This window comes from Mobula birostris, chromosome 13 (genome assembly GCF_030028105.1).
Source record: "Mobula birostris isolate sMobBir1 chromosome 13, sMobBir1.hap1, whole genome shotgun sequence".
In the NCBI taxonomy this organism is placed as follows: domain Eukaryota; kingdom Metazoa; phylum Chordata; class Chondrichthyes; order Myliobatiformes; family Myliobatidae; genus Mobula; species Mobula birostris.
This window is the reverse complement of record NC_092382.1, coordinates 62,658,687-62,675,164: the sequence shown is the minus strand read 5'-3', so window position 1 is coordinate 62,675,164 and position 16,478 is coordinate 62,658,687. Positions and strand designations below refer to the sequence as shown.

The following is a 16,478-nucleotide window of genomic DNA, read 5'->3' as shown; positions in this document are numbered from 1 at the left end:
AATTTCCAATTGATACATTCTAAGCTCTCGCTTATCCTTTTATGTCTTAATTCCTGTTCGTCCTGGTCTTCTGTTGTCAGCCTGAATCGCACAAGTGCACTGTAGAGATCTCACGTGACCATCCAAAGCCAAATCTTCAGCCCAGTTCATATGCTGATCCTTCCGCCCTGTTTAATAACTCACCGGAGATCTAATCCATGTCTCATCTCCCACTCTCTGTCCCCTATTGGTGACACTTCCCGTGCCGCTAAGCATCGCTCTTTTCACACAGGCCCTCCGATATTTTATTTTCTTCATGTACTTCAGTCGAATCCAATTCCTAACTGTCCTGATTAAACGTTCCTGCAGCCAGTAAGTGACAGTGGGACTGGACGGGTGATAGGATAGAAGGGCAGTCCTGCAGAAGGAAGATCCGCGTGATGGCTTAACGAGAGCAGGTATACGGGGAGACTGTTAAAGAAATACCGGAGTTGCAGGAAAGATGAGAAAGGCAGTTCAGACTGTGGCAAAGACCTGACAGTAGATGAGCGGTGTTGTGAATGTCCAGCTCGTCCAGCAGGGCATGTAGGGAGAAAGAAGTTGTGTTCAAGGGAACTCTACCGGACTCTGTCCGATGCTGGCTGAAATAGAAGAAAGCGGTTTGTTCAAAGTGTTGAAATTGACGCTGAGTCCTACAAGTTGCAACGCGCGCAGACGGACGGCGGGCTGCGTCCCGCTGGTGACTCTGAAATCCTCCAGAAAGGTTCAAGAATTAGGTCTGAGTGAGATGAGGAGCAGCAGTGACAGGTAACTGGAGCATACGGAGTCCCGAGTTCATTATCTTCTCCACTATCCCGAACGGGGTGTCAGGTCACCTTGGTGAGACGGCGGAAGGGTAAACAGTCGTATAACACTGTGACTGTGAGCCGGGCGACAAAAGAACCAGAGGGGCTACAGTGAATGTTGGCGGTTCTTACTGACGACGAGGTGACAGACAGAAGCCAATCTCTTCAGGCTGCTCCTACAATAGGAAGGACCGTTGTGAACGGCTGCCGTAGGTTCTAGTAGACAATGTCCAACCCCTGTAAGGTAACAGTGCATTGGGTTCCGTTCTCTGCTCTTTCCTGACAACAGAATTTTACCCTGAATAATGACTCAAAAATGTTATCAATCACGTCGGTCAGGTTAAATGCTCATTAGTTCCCCAGCTTCTTAGGCATGGATCACATTTACCAATTTCCAATCCCTTAGGAGTCTCCATGACTCCAGTGTTTCTGAAAAGCTCACTACTATTCATGTCCTCCCTCAGAACTCTGGACAGTAGCAAGTTGGTCCAGGTGATTTACTCCCGTTGGGGAGTTTCGGCATCCCCAACAACGTCTTCTTATTTACTGACATCGGCCCTCACCTGTGTCCACTGAATCTCCTGAATGTGGGGCAAAATCCAGGTTTCTTCACTTTTGAAGACTGACATGGCGATCTTACTTACTTCCTCCGCTATGTAGCTTAGAAACATAGATAGAAACAAATATCTATTGCACAGTATAGGTGCTTCGGCCCACAAAGCTGTGCCGAATATGTTCTTATCTTAGAAATTACCTCGGGTTACCCATAGCCCTCTGTTTCTCTGAACTTCATGTACCTGTCCAGTAGTCTCTTAAAAGACCCTATCGTATCTGCATCACCACCGTTGTCGGCAGCCCATTACACAACTCGACACTCCCTGCGTAAAGATCTTACCCCTGACATTTCCTCTGTACCTACTCCCAAGCATCTTAAACCTATGCCCTCTCGTGCTAGCCATTCCAGCCCTGGGAAAAAAAGCCTCTGACTATCCACACAATCAATGCTTCTCATTATGTTCTTACGTCCATCAGGTCACCTCTCCTCCTCCGTCGCTCCAAGGAGAAAAGGCGGAGTTCACTCAACCTATTCTCATACGGCAGGCTCCCCAATCCAGGCAACATCCTTGTAAATCTCCTCTGCACACTTTCTATGGTTTCCAGATTCTTCCTATAGTGAGGCAACCAGGACTAAGCACAGTACTCCAAGTGAGGTGTGACCAGTAGGTGCAACATGACCTCTCAGCTCCTCAGCTCAACCCCACGATTGATGAAGGCTAATGTGCCGTGTGTTTTCTGAATGCCAATCATCCTTCACAGCAGTGTTGAGTGCCCCATTGACTCGGACCCACAAATCCCTCTTGTCCTCCACACTGCCATGAGTCTTACCATTAATACTATACTCTGCCATTATATTTCACCGACCAAAATGAACTACGTCACACCGATCTGGGTTAAATCCCATCTGCTATTTCTCAGCCCAGTTTTGCATCCTACCAATGCTCCGATTTAACATCTGACAGCCCTCCAAACTTTTCTGTTACAAATGTGGAGAAGCGGGGGTGTGAAGGACAGGAAAACCTTCAGAAAACAATTCAGCGGTTAATCAAACAGCGACGAAAAGAGATCAAGCTACGGAGGGACCCAGTAAAGGAACAGGCTGACGTCACGGAGAGGATTAGTGTATCAAAGGAAACAGTACTAAAGTACAAAACACTCTTCCTGAAGGGCTAGTGAGACTATACTCTGGTGTATCTCTACGGACTGAAGGTGCTTATGCTAGAGCCACAGTGGACACAGGTTCTGAAATTACTCTGCTTTGTAGATCCTGTTCCGACCGGCATCGGGCGCACTTACCATTGTCGTCACTGAGTGCCCCTGAGATTCCGGGGCTTAGTACCGGTGAGTATCCATACAATGGTTACGTGTTGTTGAAGCTGGTGTTTACGGAGCAGATGTTGGAGTAACTGAGATTATTGACACACTAGTCTTGCTCTACCCGGATCCGATTGAGAAGGATGGAGCTTCTATTCTTGTGGGAACAAATACTGCCAATGTGAGAAGGCTCCTGGGAGCATGCGGGAGAGAAATGGAAAGATCATTTTGAACCCCTTGTCCATTCATCCTGTGTACAGAGCTGCTTTTGAGAAGGTGCCAGTTCCTGCCAAGTAGTATGATGAACGGAAAGGAGGAACTGTGAGCTACACCCAGTCTAAACCTATCAACTTCTGTACTGGGCTTAGCTAGAGTAACGGAAATCCCTGCATTTACCGGCGTGCTCGAGGAATACAAAAGGGGATTAAACTGAGAAAATGTTGGAATGCGAAGAAGTATTTTCTACTGACAGTTCTGATTTTGATTTCTCCGATAGTACCTGCCGCACTATTAGAGCAACGGAGAACACGCCTTTCTGAGAGAAGTCTTGCCGGTTGCTTCCAGCAAAGTTCCAAGATGCTTTTCAGTACCCGCTGAAGCCACCGGAACACACGAGTGATAGATATGGGGAGACAACCTCTAGTAGTCAGGAAGGGTCAAATAGGGACATTAATAGGGTAAACACTCAATCTTCCCGATGACCGTGAGTAGAGAAACACTCAATCTTCTGAATTGTCGTGCGTAGAGGCCGAGAGCCATCAAATGCTCCAGCTATCAGTCTTTCCATCCTGAATTAATTTCTAAACCACCTTTGAAATGTCTCCAATGATAGCACATCCTTTCTAAGACAAGGGCCTCCAAACTGCTCACAATACTCACAGTAAGGCCACACCATGTACATTTTAAAGCCTCAAGATTATATTACATTCTTCCATCAATGTTTGCTAACATCTCATTTGTCTTCCTGACCACTTTCGCTAACTAAGAAATTCCCCTCAGGGAATTCAGCATGAACACTCTTAAGTACCTTTGCACTTCAGATTTTCCACTTTTCTGTAGGTTCAGAAAATAGCCTGAACTTTATTTATTTTGCCGAAGTGCGGAAGCACTGTTAATCCCTGACAGTGTGTTCTATGTGCTACTTTTTTGCCCATTCTCCTAATCTGTCCAAATCCTTTTGCAGCTTCTCTACGTCCTGCAGAGTTTCTTCACCTTCACCTATCTTCATCTAGTCCTCAAACCTGCCCGTAAAATCATCAATTCCAACATCCAAATCATAAAGATGTAAAGTAAAGGTGTCCATCCATCAATTGTATTGCATCCTGCTGTTCTATTTTATATTGTGCTACCTCAATTGTAATTTCCTTTTTGTTTAATCTAATACGCTTATCTTGTCCAGATTTTATTTTTTATAACTTTCGAAATCATTTTTACTACCTGTATTAAACGTTTCAGCTTTACGCGAATAATTTCAAATCGTTCATGTTCGATCCTCCATCAAGGTGTAATTCATTTGTTTGTCTCTGAGAGGGTGTTTAAATCTGAAGAAATTCTGGTGGGCTTCGTAGTCGCCCAGGATTATTGCGTAAAATAACAATTAATGTTGTTATTATCATTATTATTTCGTTTGACTTCTCACAGTTTGTTGTGTTATACACATCAGGTGTTTTGACCGTCCTGTTACTGCGGTCCTTCAACGATTTTATTGTGTTCCTTGGATATCCGCGGGAAGGTGAATTTCATTTTTGTACATGGTGATATATGTATATAGATTTGCTGTGATGCAGAATTTACTTTCCGCTTTTAACTTTGAACCACTTGGGCCGAAGGTTCTTTTCCACGCTGTATGTATTAAAACATATGCTTTGTAAAAAAAAAAAAAAAAGTGTGTCCTATTAAACCACAGAAAGGGAATATAATACAGTCCGGAATGATCAATCCGATATTCCCAAGTGCAGAGTGGCGTTAAACGCACGACACTGAGCTCCGCGGCAGATGTACAGGTATGCTTAAGAACGACGATGTAAAATGCCTTTTCATTATAGCGACCAACAACATGTCTGAATGGAACCGATGTCATTCTGTCCAACAAATAGCCATGGTTGAGACGGTGACACAGACACTCTTCACCGAATCCTCTTTCTCTTCAAACTCGGCTGCCTAAATCCGATGTAATGTGACCCATTGTACTGCTGTCTGCTGTGACTAAAACAAAACCTTTATCTTTCTTGCGTCTTTCTCATCCTCCCAATCCATGCTTTGATCGCTGCAATAAAATTAGTGATTGCATTATCAAAACACCAATTGTAAAAGACAACAGTTGTCAGGAGTGGGATTCGAACCCACGTCTCCAGGTGGAGACCAGAACACTCGCGTCTATTATTAAACGACTTTCTCGGCTTAAGTCTGGCGCCTTAGACCACTCGGCCACCCTGACAACTCTCTTCAAACCCACATGAGCAGCTGTGTTTCATAATAGAGTGAACGACTACATTGGTGAGAGAGCATACATACAAACACTCACTATATGGTGGGATTTGAAATGAAAATGGAGTGATGCCTTGTCTCAGGTTTTCCAGCATGTGAGAATTTAAAGCTCACAGCAGCACAGCGCGCTGGAACTGGTAATGCACACAGTTTAGGTCATCTGTCATAGAAAGGATGACGAGGCTTTGGAGAGTGTGCAGAAGAGATTTAACAAGATGATTCCTGAATTAGACAGTTTGGTTTTGCAATAACGAGAGCTTCAACCATCTTGTGTTGTTTTTCCCTCTGGAGCAGCAAGGCTGAGTGTGAATCTGATAGACGTCTCTTAGATTTTGGGAGGCATAGATAAAGGTAGAGCACACAGAAGCTGTCTCCATCCCAGAGCTGATATGTCTTATATCATAGGGCATACATTTCAACTAAGAGGGGAAGTTTTAAAGAAGACGTGACAACACCCTATCACTCAATGTTGGCAAGACCAAGGACAGATTGTGGTCTTGAGGAGAGGGAAAACCATAGGTCCATGAGCCATTTCTCATTGGAGGAAGTAATTTTAAATTGGTAGGTATTAGTATATCCTCTACTTTATCAGGAGACTTCAGGGATTCACCATGGCCTCAAAAACCTAGATGAACGTCTACAGATGTGTAGTAGAGAGTGGATTGTCTGCCTGCATCAGGACTTAGCACGGAAATAACATTACCTTTGAAGGAAAATCTTCAAAAGGTTAGTGGATTCGGCCCAGTCCGTCACGGGTAAAGCACTACAAAACATTCAGCACATCTGCATAACGCTGTCATCGGAAAACTGCATCCACCACCAGAGGTCCTCACCAACCAGGACATTTTCTTTTTACGCTGCTGCCATTAGGTAGAAGGTAAAAAGAGCATCAGGACTCGCACCGACAGGTGCAAGAACAGTTTACACTCACGTCCCCATCCATTGACTATTCCGACAGCCAATGATTTCACTTTAAACACTATTCTATATTGATTAGATGAGTATCCTAGGACCTCAGCAGACCAGGCAGCATCTGTCAAAAAGAATACACAGTCGACGTTACGGGCCAAGATACTTCTCCATGGGATTGTTTCTGAATAAATCGCTCACCCAAAAATCGGTGTACGATGATCTGTTGTACTGTGATAAGCAGTGTCAAAAAACACAATCTATTCTACCGTTTTCCTAATCCACACTAAGAACCTACGTTTTGTTGCAGAAATAACATCATTTGGATTAAATGTTTAACAACAAAAGATGTCAGGAGTGGGATTCGAACCCACGACCCCAGCTGGAGACCAGAACACTCGCGTTTGTCGGAAGGATTTTCATACCTTGAGTCTGGCGCCTTAGACCACTCGGCCACCCTGACTACTGTTGTGTTTGGGAACGGAATGAATCCCTGATTTGAAGGCAAAGTTATTTACGCACAAACACACATATCATCCCGCTAATCGGAAATGAACGCGAGCTTGTTACAGTTTCGCAGATTAGGCAGCTTCTTTGGGAAGTGAAGCAAAATAATTACAGATCGAAGACTCGTGAGACGCGTCTCAGCAAGAATTTGGGAAGGAGGTTTGCTGAGATGAATGAGAACGCTTGGAAGACTCATTATTTTTACATGTAGTGAAGCGGGGAGGAAACGTTAATAGACCGTATTGAATCTGAAAACATTGAGTGCGAGTTGATCATGACAACGTCAACAGAAACTGAACACAGTTCAATTATATCTCGCAACGCTGCTTTACAGATGGATGTTAGTAACTGAACTATAAAGCTCAATAGTCTGATGACTGTGGAAGAAAGTGAAGCTGCGATTAAGTTCACAAGAACATAAGATATCGTGCAGAAAGGCCATTCGGTCCGCTGTGTCTGTTCATCATTCTATCATGGATGAGTTATTACAGTCAGAATGTTGTTCAGGCTTGTAGGTCAATGTTTACTCTGATGGAGAGGAGACAGAAGCAGGGCGTTTTGCACTGTAGAGCAGCGGCCTTTCTGAAAGATGAGACGCTTAAGAGAACGTATTTCGCTCGGGTTTGCTAATCCTGAGATAAATGCACAGAAGACATTAAAGTAAGGCAGGGACAAGGGGGCGGCCATCGCCGGAGTGGAATGCTCCTCGCGGGATGTGGAAAGGCGGGGAGACTTCCATGGTTCCTGATGACAACAGCTGCGAGAAGTACACAGAGCTGCAGCTGGTAACAATCTGCAAGGTGCAGATTCTATGAGGTGTTTGAGTTGAATCTAGATGAACCCCGGTTCACTGGGGGCCGCAGGCGTGATGGACTAGGACATATAAAGTGGTAGATACAGTCAGGGTGCAGGACACAGGAAACTGGGTGACAGTCAGGAAGGGGAAAGGGTTTAGAGAGCCAGTGCAGACTATCCCTATGGCCATCACCCTCACCAACACCTGGTTGCCGTTTGTGGTTGGATGATCTAGCAGGGGAAAGCCACAGAGGTCGGATCTCTGGCACTGTGTCTGGTTCTATGCCTCAGAAGGGAAGGGGAAGAACAGATTCCTGGATGTTATGTTGCCTCCCGGGTACCAAGGTCCGAAACAACTTGGATCAAGTCCTGAATATTCTTCAGTAGGACCGTGAGCAGCCAGCAGCTGTGGTCTATTAAGGACCAATGACATCGGTAAGAAGAGCGACGAATTTCTGCAATGGAAATTCAGAGAGTTAGGTGCTGAGATGGAGGGCAGGATCTTCGGGGTTGTGACAGCGACACGTGACGCGTCCTAATCAGGCGATAAATGGAAACATGATACATATTAACACGTGGCTAAGGGTTTGGTGTAGGAGGGAGGCCATACGAGTTTTCGATCACTGATCTCTCTTCCATGGAAGTTAAGACCTATGGATAAAGACTTTTCGTGCGTGAACTGAAAGTGCATTAATATCCTGCCGGAAGGTTAGCGAGTGCTGCATGATTAGATTTAAACTACATTTGCACGGGGGATGGGAACCAGGGTGCCAGAACAGCTGGTGAGGAGATTGTGCAGACACGTTGATAAGGTCTCAGACAACGTCAGGAATGCAATCGTTGAGCAAGGTAGGACTAATGTTCTGAGCTGCGCATACTTCAGTGGTAGAAGTATCGGAGAAAAGGCCGATGACTCAGGGCTTGGATCAAAACCCGGAATCATGGTACTTTGCCGTTAAAGAGACTTGGTTGCAGTGGAGTTTAGTGTGACAGTTCAGTATTTCGGAGTTCCTTTGTTTCAGAAGCGATAGAGCGGGATGGACTAAAAGAGAAGGAGTAGCGTTAATAGACAGGGGGAATGTCACGGCTGTCTTCCGCCAGGACAGATGCAGAATTCGACTATTGAAGTTTTATTGATGAAACTGAAAAAGAGGAAAGGTATGATCACATTAATAGGGATAGATTACTGACCGCCCAATAGTCAGTGGTTTTAGACGGTCAAATTTGAGGATATATCGCTGTCTGTCGCTAGGACATTACGGTTGTTAGAGTTGGTGCTTCTGACAGTCCGCACGTTGACTGTTAATTCTACACTTTTAAAGGACTAAATAGGTTAGAGTTAGTCCAATGTGTTCAAAAATTCTCTTCCCCTTCATCAGTGTGCAGACGTCCCAAGGAGAACGCGTGCAATATTTGATCTGCAATTATGAAATGACAGAGACTGTGCAAGAGAAATAAATTTGATTTATCGAACACCTTGTAGCTCCTGATCACAATGCCATTGACTTCAAAGTAAATATGGACAAAAAAAGATCGTTCTAGTCCGTGCATGGAGATTTTTCATTGCGGAAAGTTCAATTTTGACGGTATCAAAAACCGTTTAGCAAGTGTCTATTGGAGCCGGGATGTTTTCTGGTCAGTGGGACGCGTTCAGAAATGAAATTCGGAGCGTACAAAGCTCATATGGGCTGTCAGCATAAAAGGTAAAGATAACAAGAGTAAATAACCTTGGTTTTCAAGAGATATTGATTTCTTGCACCTCACTTCCGATGCGGGCAGAGACGGACGAGGAAACCGACTGTGATTTGGCTTATGTTTCCGTTAAAGACACGTAGGCATCTGTGGAAGAGTTTTGGGAGAGTTTGGCTCCATCCTGCTCTGTCATTTCTGAAACAAAGAAACTCGAAAAACTCTCGCTACCAATGGGGTTTCAGAGGTCATCCTTGGAGCAAGATCCCGGGGCAATTGCAGCACCCAATTTGTTAGAAATCAAATCCGTTTACAAGTATTTCAAAGAGGTTTCAGTGAGGGAAAGTTCTCGACTCTTCCACCACATAGAGCCTACGCCTGGGCAGCAGATCACTGTCAGGTCCGTGTCCTCCGCGGGGTTGATTATACGCGTGGAAGATGACATCCTATGACATTCAGCGACAGAGCACCTCGAGTTCCTTATCATGCACTTCTGCCTTATAAACGCGCCAACAGTTTACCAGGCATTTATAAACGACGTGCTCCTGATCATGGACTTTTATTCAAGCTGAAGAATTCTGATTTTCCCGTAACCACAATATATGTTTTCGGCTTCATCATCTCTAACGCAATCGCAAGAGGGACTCTCGTAAGTTGCAGGCAATCGGATGCTGACCATCACCATTCACTGGTGAGCACTGCTAAGCAGTGCTAATTCCTGGAATTTGACAACTTTTATCTAACGATTATCAGAAACTTCAGTTCAGTGGCGGATCCGCTGACGGCTCTAAACAGGAGATCCATTGTCCTTTTGTTTGGACTACCGAGACAGAGACTGCGTCGCTCAAGGAGTTGTCAGGTTGTTGCTGATTTCAGCATATTTGTACACGTACTGAGTGAATAAACATTTCTCCTTCGGCTTGCATTGTTTCAAATCGACAGTCCTTTACAAACACTAATACACAAAATGAATGCAGAGAACATACAACAGTTATATTTGAGAAGCAGCCCAATGGTGTCTATTATGGATCTTCGTCCACATATCATAATCAGAAAAAATGGGGTTCTATACAATTGATAAATGATTAAAATATTGAAATAGAACAGGAATATTCAAATTGAAACCAGTCTGGAGCAGTTACTTTTACCTCGGGACTGTGTTAGCTCATTATGTTAACAATTATTCCTTATCGCCTTCCTAAACACGAATCTCAGTGTCGACTTATAATTGCTAATCACATCCCTTGCCAAGCCGCTCGCTGATGGGCTGAAGATCAGAATGAAGTCCCACGGACGGGATCACCAGAAGTAGAGGGCAGTACGAAACTTCCAGAACTCCCAAACAGATCTTAGATACAGTGACTGATGTGACCGGTGGCATTGGTTCTCAGTTTGACTCCCTGTTAACATCAATGGATCTGGGGTTGAAAGAGTGAAGAGCTTTAAGTTCCTCGGCTTAAACATCACCGAGGATCTGACGTGGTCTGTACATACCGGCTGTGTGGCGAAAACGGTACAACAGCGCCTCTATCACCTGAGACCTCTGAAGAAGTTTGGGATGGACTCCCAAATTCTAAGAACTTTCTACAGGGACACAATGGAGAACATCCTGACTGGCTGCGTCACTACCTGCGATGCAAACTGTACTTCGCCCAATCGCAGGACTCTGACATCCCTGTGCGTCTGTAGATATGAACGTCCGACTCTTCAGGACAATTACAAAGACAGGTGTCTAAAGAAGGTCCGAAATATCATTGGAGACCCGAGTCACCATGACCACAAACTGCTCCAGCTGCTATCATCCGGGGAACAGCATCACAGCATAAATGCCACGACCAACAGGTTCCGGGATATCTTCCACCATGCCATCAGGCGGTTTAATTCGTGCTGAAGCAACTGTATTTCCATGTTATATTGACTATCCTGGTGTACATAATACTTGTTATAAATTACAAAAATTACAAGTGTTACATACCTCGTGGGTATCTTGTGACTGTCTTATGATCATGATGTCATTGAGTTTCTTGTGAGCATAATGTAATGGTCTTGTGATGGTGGGGTGATGTAATTTTCTCGCCAGTGTGAGGTCACGTGATGACATGTTATCAGCAGGTATTTAACTGGAAACCTCTGTTGTTACGCTGTTGATTCGTTGTTTGGTTCGTCAGTTACTCCGTTATGCTGCGTATTTGTCTCATGACGCAGTTTCGTTTAAAGTGGAGTTTTACTTTCTATTCTAAGATCTTACTGAGGTACGGGACCCTGAAGGATTGAGTAAAGTTGGTGTCGTTCGAGGATTTAATACAGGATCGACCTTATTGATTCTCGTTCAGAAATAGTGACTTGTATCTGAGATATCTCCTGTAAGATCAGGAAGGTTTGTGCAGTGAACATTCGTCAGAATTAGGTTCCTTTAAGCTGTTTTATTTCCTCCGTCGTGAATTCTTTGGACGGGATCAGCAGTAACGTCACGTCTTCGAAGGAATCCGTTTCCAGAGAAGTCTCTCCTTATTGACCGTGTAAATCACTTGGACTTTCGAACTTGCCATGTTAAGACTGTGTTCGAATTTACCACTTTAAGAACTGTACCAGAGTTGCCGTACAGCAGTTAACTTCCAGTTAAGATAGTCGTTTGAATACTTTTCACTATTGTTGAGCAGAGTTTAATAATTGTTTATGTTTGTTTATAAAACTTGACTCAATGATATATTCATTGTTGCTACTCATGTGACAAAATTTGGGGCTCGTCCGCCATTGTTCCGATTTTGAGCTTAAGTGCTTGTTTAGTTATCAATCTGATTTGGAAAAGGGAAATGCCTGATTCTTTTGTTTGATTGGTCTGTGGGTGATGTACAGGTTTAGGTGCCCACACGGATTTTAGTGAATGAGCACAGATTCGAGTGTCTTGGCGAATTTGGATTTGCACAAGTTTTGGGTATGCATGGGGATTCGGCATGTACGATAATTTATTAATAAATGCACTTTCAATTTTGTACTTGGTTCTTATTGTTTGTTAAAGGTCGATTTTATGAACTGTTTTAAGTTATCGTTGTTCAAGTATAATCTTACGCCTATGTCTGATTGGCAGCGAGTATGCGAGCGCAAACGGATTTGAGGCGGCCGAAGGATGAGGTGGTGTGGGTATATTTAATTCATAGAAACCTGACTAACAAATACACTCTGAACTTTGAACTTTGTTCTTGCTATTATTTCAATGTGAGCCAGCTGTTTTGTGAACTGTTGGAAATATTCTTGCTCTGGAATAATCCTCTGTTCCTGTGGGTGTGTCAGTCGATTTGGAGGTGCAGGCAGATTTGATGACGTGCAAAGGTTTAGGAGAATTTCGGCAACTAGGTGCGCACAGGGATTTTAGGGTTGCGTGTGGATTTCGGACCTCTCCCCGATCTGGTGGTGCTTTCGGATTTGGAGGCTGTGCGAGATTGGTGATCTATTAGAAAACACGGTTGCACAGGGATTTAGTGTTCCGTACGGATTCTGGGTGCACACGAATATGGGGGTGAGTGAGGATGTGGGGATGTGGACGGGTTTAGGTGTGTATCGGCGCATATGGGTGCACATGGATTTGTTGAATGCCAGTGGATTTGGGTTTCTTGGTTTTTGACGAATCTCAAAGTCTTTTCATTTATAAGGCCTCCAATAATAACAGCACTTTAAATTTGGATTTTGTTCTTGCTATTTCTGTAAGCTGGAGGTTGCTACTTGGTGAACTATTTGAAATATCCTCGTCTGGGATAACGACGGGGTATTGTTGGGTTCGGAATTCGCATCGATACGGTGCGCACACGGAATTGGAGTACACGTGGATTTGTGGGTGTTGGTTGGTTTGGGTTAATGACAAATAACAAGGTTGTTTCGTTTACAGATATTTTAATAAATAACATTGAGCTTTGCTCTCGCTATTTTCAATGTGGATAAAGCTATCTTGTGAAAAGATTGAAACGATCCTTGCTCTGGGAAAAAAATGTACACTCGGATTTGGGGGTGCACAGAAATTTGGGGATGTGTACGGCCAGTTTGAGTGCACATCGATTTGGATGTGTCGGTGGATTAGGGGCTGTGTCGAATCTCAAAGTCGTTTCGTTTATAGGTACGTACTTTAATAATAAATTTACATAGGACTTAGAGCATTGTTCCTGATTATTGAAGGTGGAAGCAGCTATTTTGTGAACCGTTTCACATGACACTTGCTTTTGGAAAATCTAGCGTGTATGTGGAGCTGTCAGCGGGTTTGGGGTGCACTTGTACTTTGGTGTGCGCTCCGATTGGTGATGTGCGCAGATTCAGGCGCCCGTTGTCAAATATAGAGTTACAAACGGGTTTGGACTTACACCCAGATTTAGGGTGTGTCAAACCATCTGGAGTCGAAGCCGACTTTTGGGGTCTTGCGGAATTTTAATTCCGAAACGGTCATTTACTGAACTCATTGAAATGATTCCTGCTCTGAAATAATCTATTATGCAAGTTGGGGATGTCAGCATGTTTGCACTGCGCACTTGTTCGGGGATGGCGCAGATTAAGGGCGGTGTCGGCAAATATGGGATGCACTCCGATTTAGGTGTCTGTTGGTGGATTTCCGGAATCTCACAGAGTTTTGTTGTCTGTCGATTAGTAGTTCTGACTTATCTAAATTTTGTTTCATTTACAGATACTTTCATAATAGACACACTTCGAACACCAACAATATTCTTGTTACTTTATGGTGGCGGCAGCCAATTTGTGAAGTTTGAAATGATCTTTGCTCTGGGATCCGCTGCTGTGCATCTGGGGGCGTCAGGGGGTTCGGAGTGCTCATCAATTTGTGGGTGAACACTTGGGATGGGCACATATTTCTTTGTAAACATGCATTTGTGGGTGCACACGGATTTGGGCCTGCGTGCGGATTTATGGGTGTGCTCTGAAATATGGGGGTGGACACGGATTGGTATCTGAGTACAGATTGGGGTGTCACTGCAGATTTAGGGATGCACACGAATTTGGGTGTGCATGCGGATCTGGGATGTTGGTGTTATTGGCACTATGACGAACATCATTTATACACATATTTGGGGTACCTGCAGATTTGGAGGTATGAAGAATCTCGGGGCTGTTTCGTTGAGGCAGCTATTTTGTGAGCTCCCTGAAATAGTTCTTGCTCAGGTGGAAGTGTCGGAGAATCTGGGCGGACAAGTATGTGGACGCATGTCGGTTTGTGAACGCACGCCGATTTGAGCTGCCTGGGGCTGTGGGTGTGCACGCTGATGTGGGCGTTGCTTGCTTGCGGATTTTGGTGCACTTGAATTGAGGGTGCGCAGTGGTCTGTGTATCATCAACTGTTCTGTCTGGTATGGGTGGGCGTGGGAGTGGCTACTGCACAGGACCGAATGAAGCTGCAGAGGGTTGTAAATGTAATCGGCTCCATCTTGGGTACCAGGCTACAAAGTACCCATGACATCTCCAAGGAGCAATGGCTCAGGAAGGCAGCGTCCATTATTAAGGACCTCCCGCACGCATAGCCATACCCTTTTCTCACTGTTACCTTCAGGCTGGACGTACAGAAGCCTGAAGGCATACACTGCCAACCGATTCCTGAACGGACACGACCTCACTTTTTAAAATATGTTATTTCTGTTTTTGCACCGTTTATAATCTATTCAAAATAAGTATGCTGTAATGCTTATTTATTTTTATTATTGTTATTATTTTTGTTTTATTTTCTTTCTTTTTTTCCTTTTAGATTTTGTACTCCATTGAACTTCTGCTGCTAAGTTTCACGACACATGCCCGTGGTAATAAACATGATTCTGATTCTGATTCAATTGTTTTTTTTTCTTTGCAATTCACAACTCCTCCATTTTTTCTATCATCTACAAACTTACTAACCAGTTTGTCCAGATTTCACTCTAAGTCATTTATAGACACTCAGTGTGGCGACCTTATGAGGTAAATCACGTTGTCAATAGGGTGACGACTGATTATACTAAACGTTCATGGTATTCTTCTGTTGTAGCACAACCTCCTTAATTTTAGATATGTTATGCTTTCAGCGATGTTCTCCTTCCCAACACCATTGTAAAATGTGGTTATTTTAGTTACTGTTTCCTTGCTGTCCGCTTCAAACACCCTGTTCGTTCTCTTTTGATCTGCCTCATTAACAAGAACTGCCACTCACTAGGTTGTTGTTTGCTTTTCGTACCCAGAGACTGTTGTGAGTGAAACTCGCAGGAGGTCAGCTGTTGCTGAGATCTTCAAAAACAGCACTTAAAGTCAACGTTCTCAAGGGATATTGCAACTCTGATAAAGAAGAAGAGAGAGTTGTATGACACGTATAAGAAGCAGGGAGTAAATAAGGTGCTTGAGGAGTATAAGAAGTGCTAGAAAATACTTAAGAAAGAAATCAGGAGGGCTAAAAGTAGACATGAGGTTGCCTTGGCAGTCAAAGTGAAGGATAATCCAAAGAGCTTTTGCAGGTATATTAAGAGTAAAAGGATTGTAAGGGATAAAATTGGTCCTCTTGAAGATCAGAGTGGTCGACTATGTGCGGAACCAAAGGAAATGGGGGAGATCTTAAATAGTTTTTTTACGTCTGTATTTACTAAGGAAACTGGCATGAAGTCTATGGAATTAAGGGAAACAAGTAGTGAGATCATGGAAACTGTACAGATCGAAAAGGAGGAGGTCCTTGCTGTCTTGAGAAAAATTAAAATGGATACATCCCCGGGGCCTGAAGGGTGTTCCCTCGGACCTTGAACGAGACAAGTGTTGAAATTGCAGGGGCCCTGGCAGAAATATTTAAAATGTCGCTGTCTACAGGTGAGGTGCCGGAGGATTGCAGAATGGCTCATGTTGTTCCGTTGTTTAAAAAAGGATCGAAAAGTAATCCGTGAAATTATCGGCCAGTAAGTTTAACGTCGGTAGTAGGTAAGTTATTGGAGGGAGTACTAAGAGAAAGAATCTACAAGTATTTGGATAGACAGGGTCTTATTAGGGAGAGTCAACATGGCTTTGTGCGTGGTAGGTCATGTTTGACCAATCTATTGGAGTTTTTCGAGGAGGTTACCAGGAAAGTAGATGAAGGAAAGGCAGAGGATATTGTCTACATGGACTTCAGTAAGGCCTTTGACAAGGTCCCGCATGGGAGGTTAGTTAGGAAAATTCAGTCGCTAGGTATACATGGAGAGGTGGTAAACTGGATTAGAGATTAACTCAATGGAAGAAGCCAAAGAGTGGTAGTAGAGAATTGCTTCTCCGAGTGGAGGCCTGTGACTAGTGGTGTGCCACAGGGATCAGTGCTGGGTCCATTGTTATTTGTCATCTATATTAATAATCTGGATGATAATGTGGTGAATTGGATCAGCAAATTTGCTGATGATACAAAGATTGGAGGTGTAGTAGGCA

At 43.9% G+C, this 16,478-nt stretch overlaps 2 non-coding genes across 2 annotated transcripts; both read right to left on the bottom strand.

Moving 5' to 3' along the window:
- Window positions 1-5,017: 5,017 nt before the first annotated feature.
- trnal-uaa (transfer RNA leucine (anticodon UAA)) lies at window positions 5,018-5,133 on the bottom strand. Its single transcript has 2 exons — window positions 5,096-5,133; window positions 5,018-5,063 (listed from the first exon to the last, which is right to left on the bottom strand). It is a non-coding gene; the product is annotated as a tRNA-Leu (tRNA).
- Window positions 5,134-6,441: 1,308 nt separating this feature from the next.
- trnal-caa (transfer RNA leucine (anticodon CAA)) lies at window positions 6,442-6,555 on the bottom strand. Its single transcript has 2 exons — window positions 6,518-6,555; window positions 6,442-6,487 (listed from the first exon to the last, which is right to left on the bottom strand). It is a non-coding gene; the product is annotated as a tRNA-Leu (tRNA).
- Window positions 6,556-16,478: the final 9,923 nt, after the last annotated feature.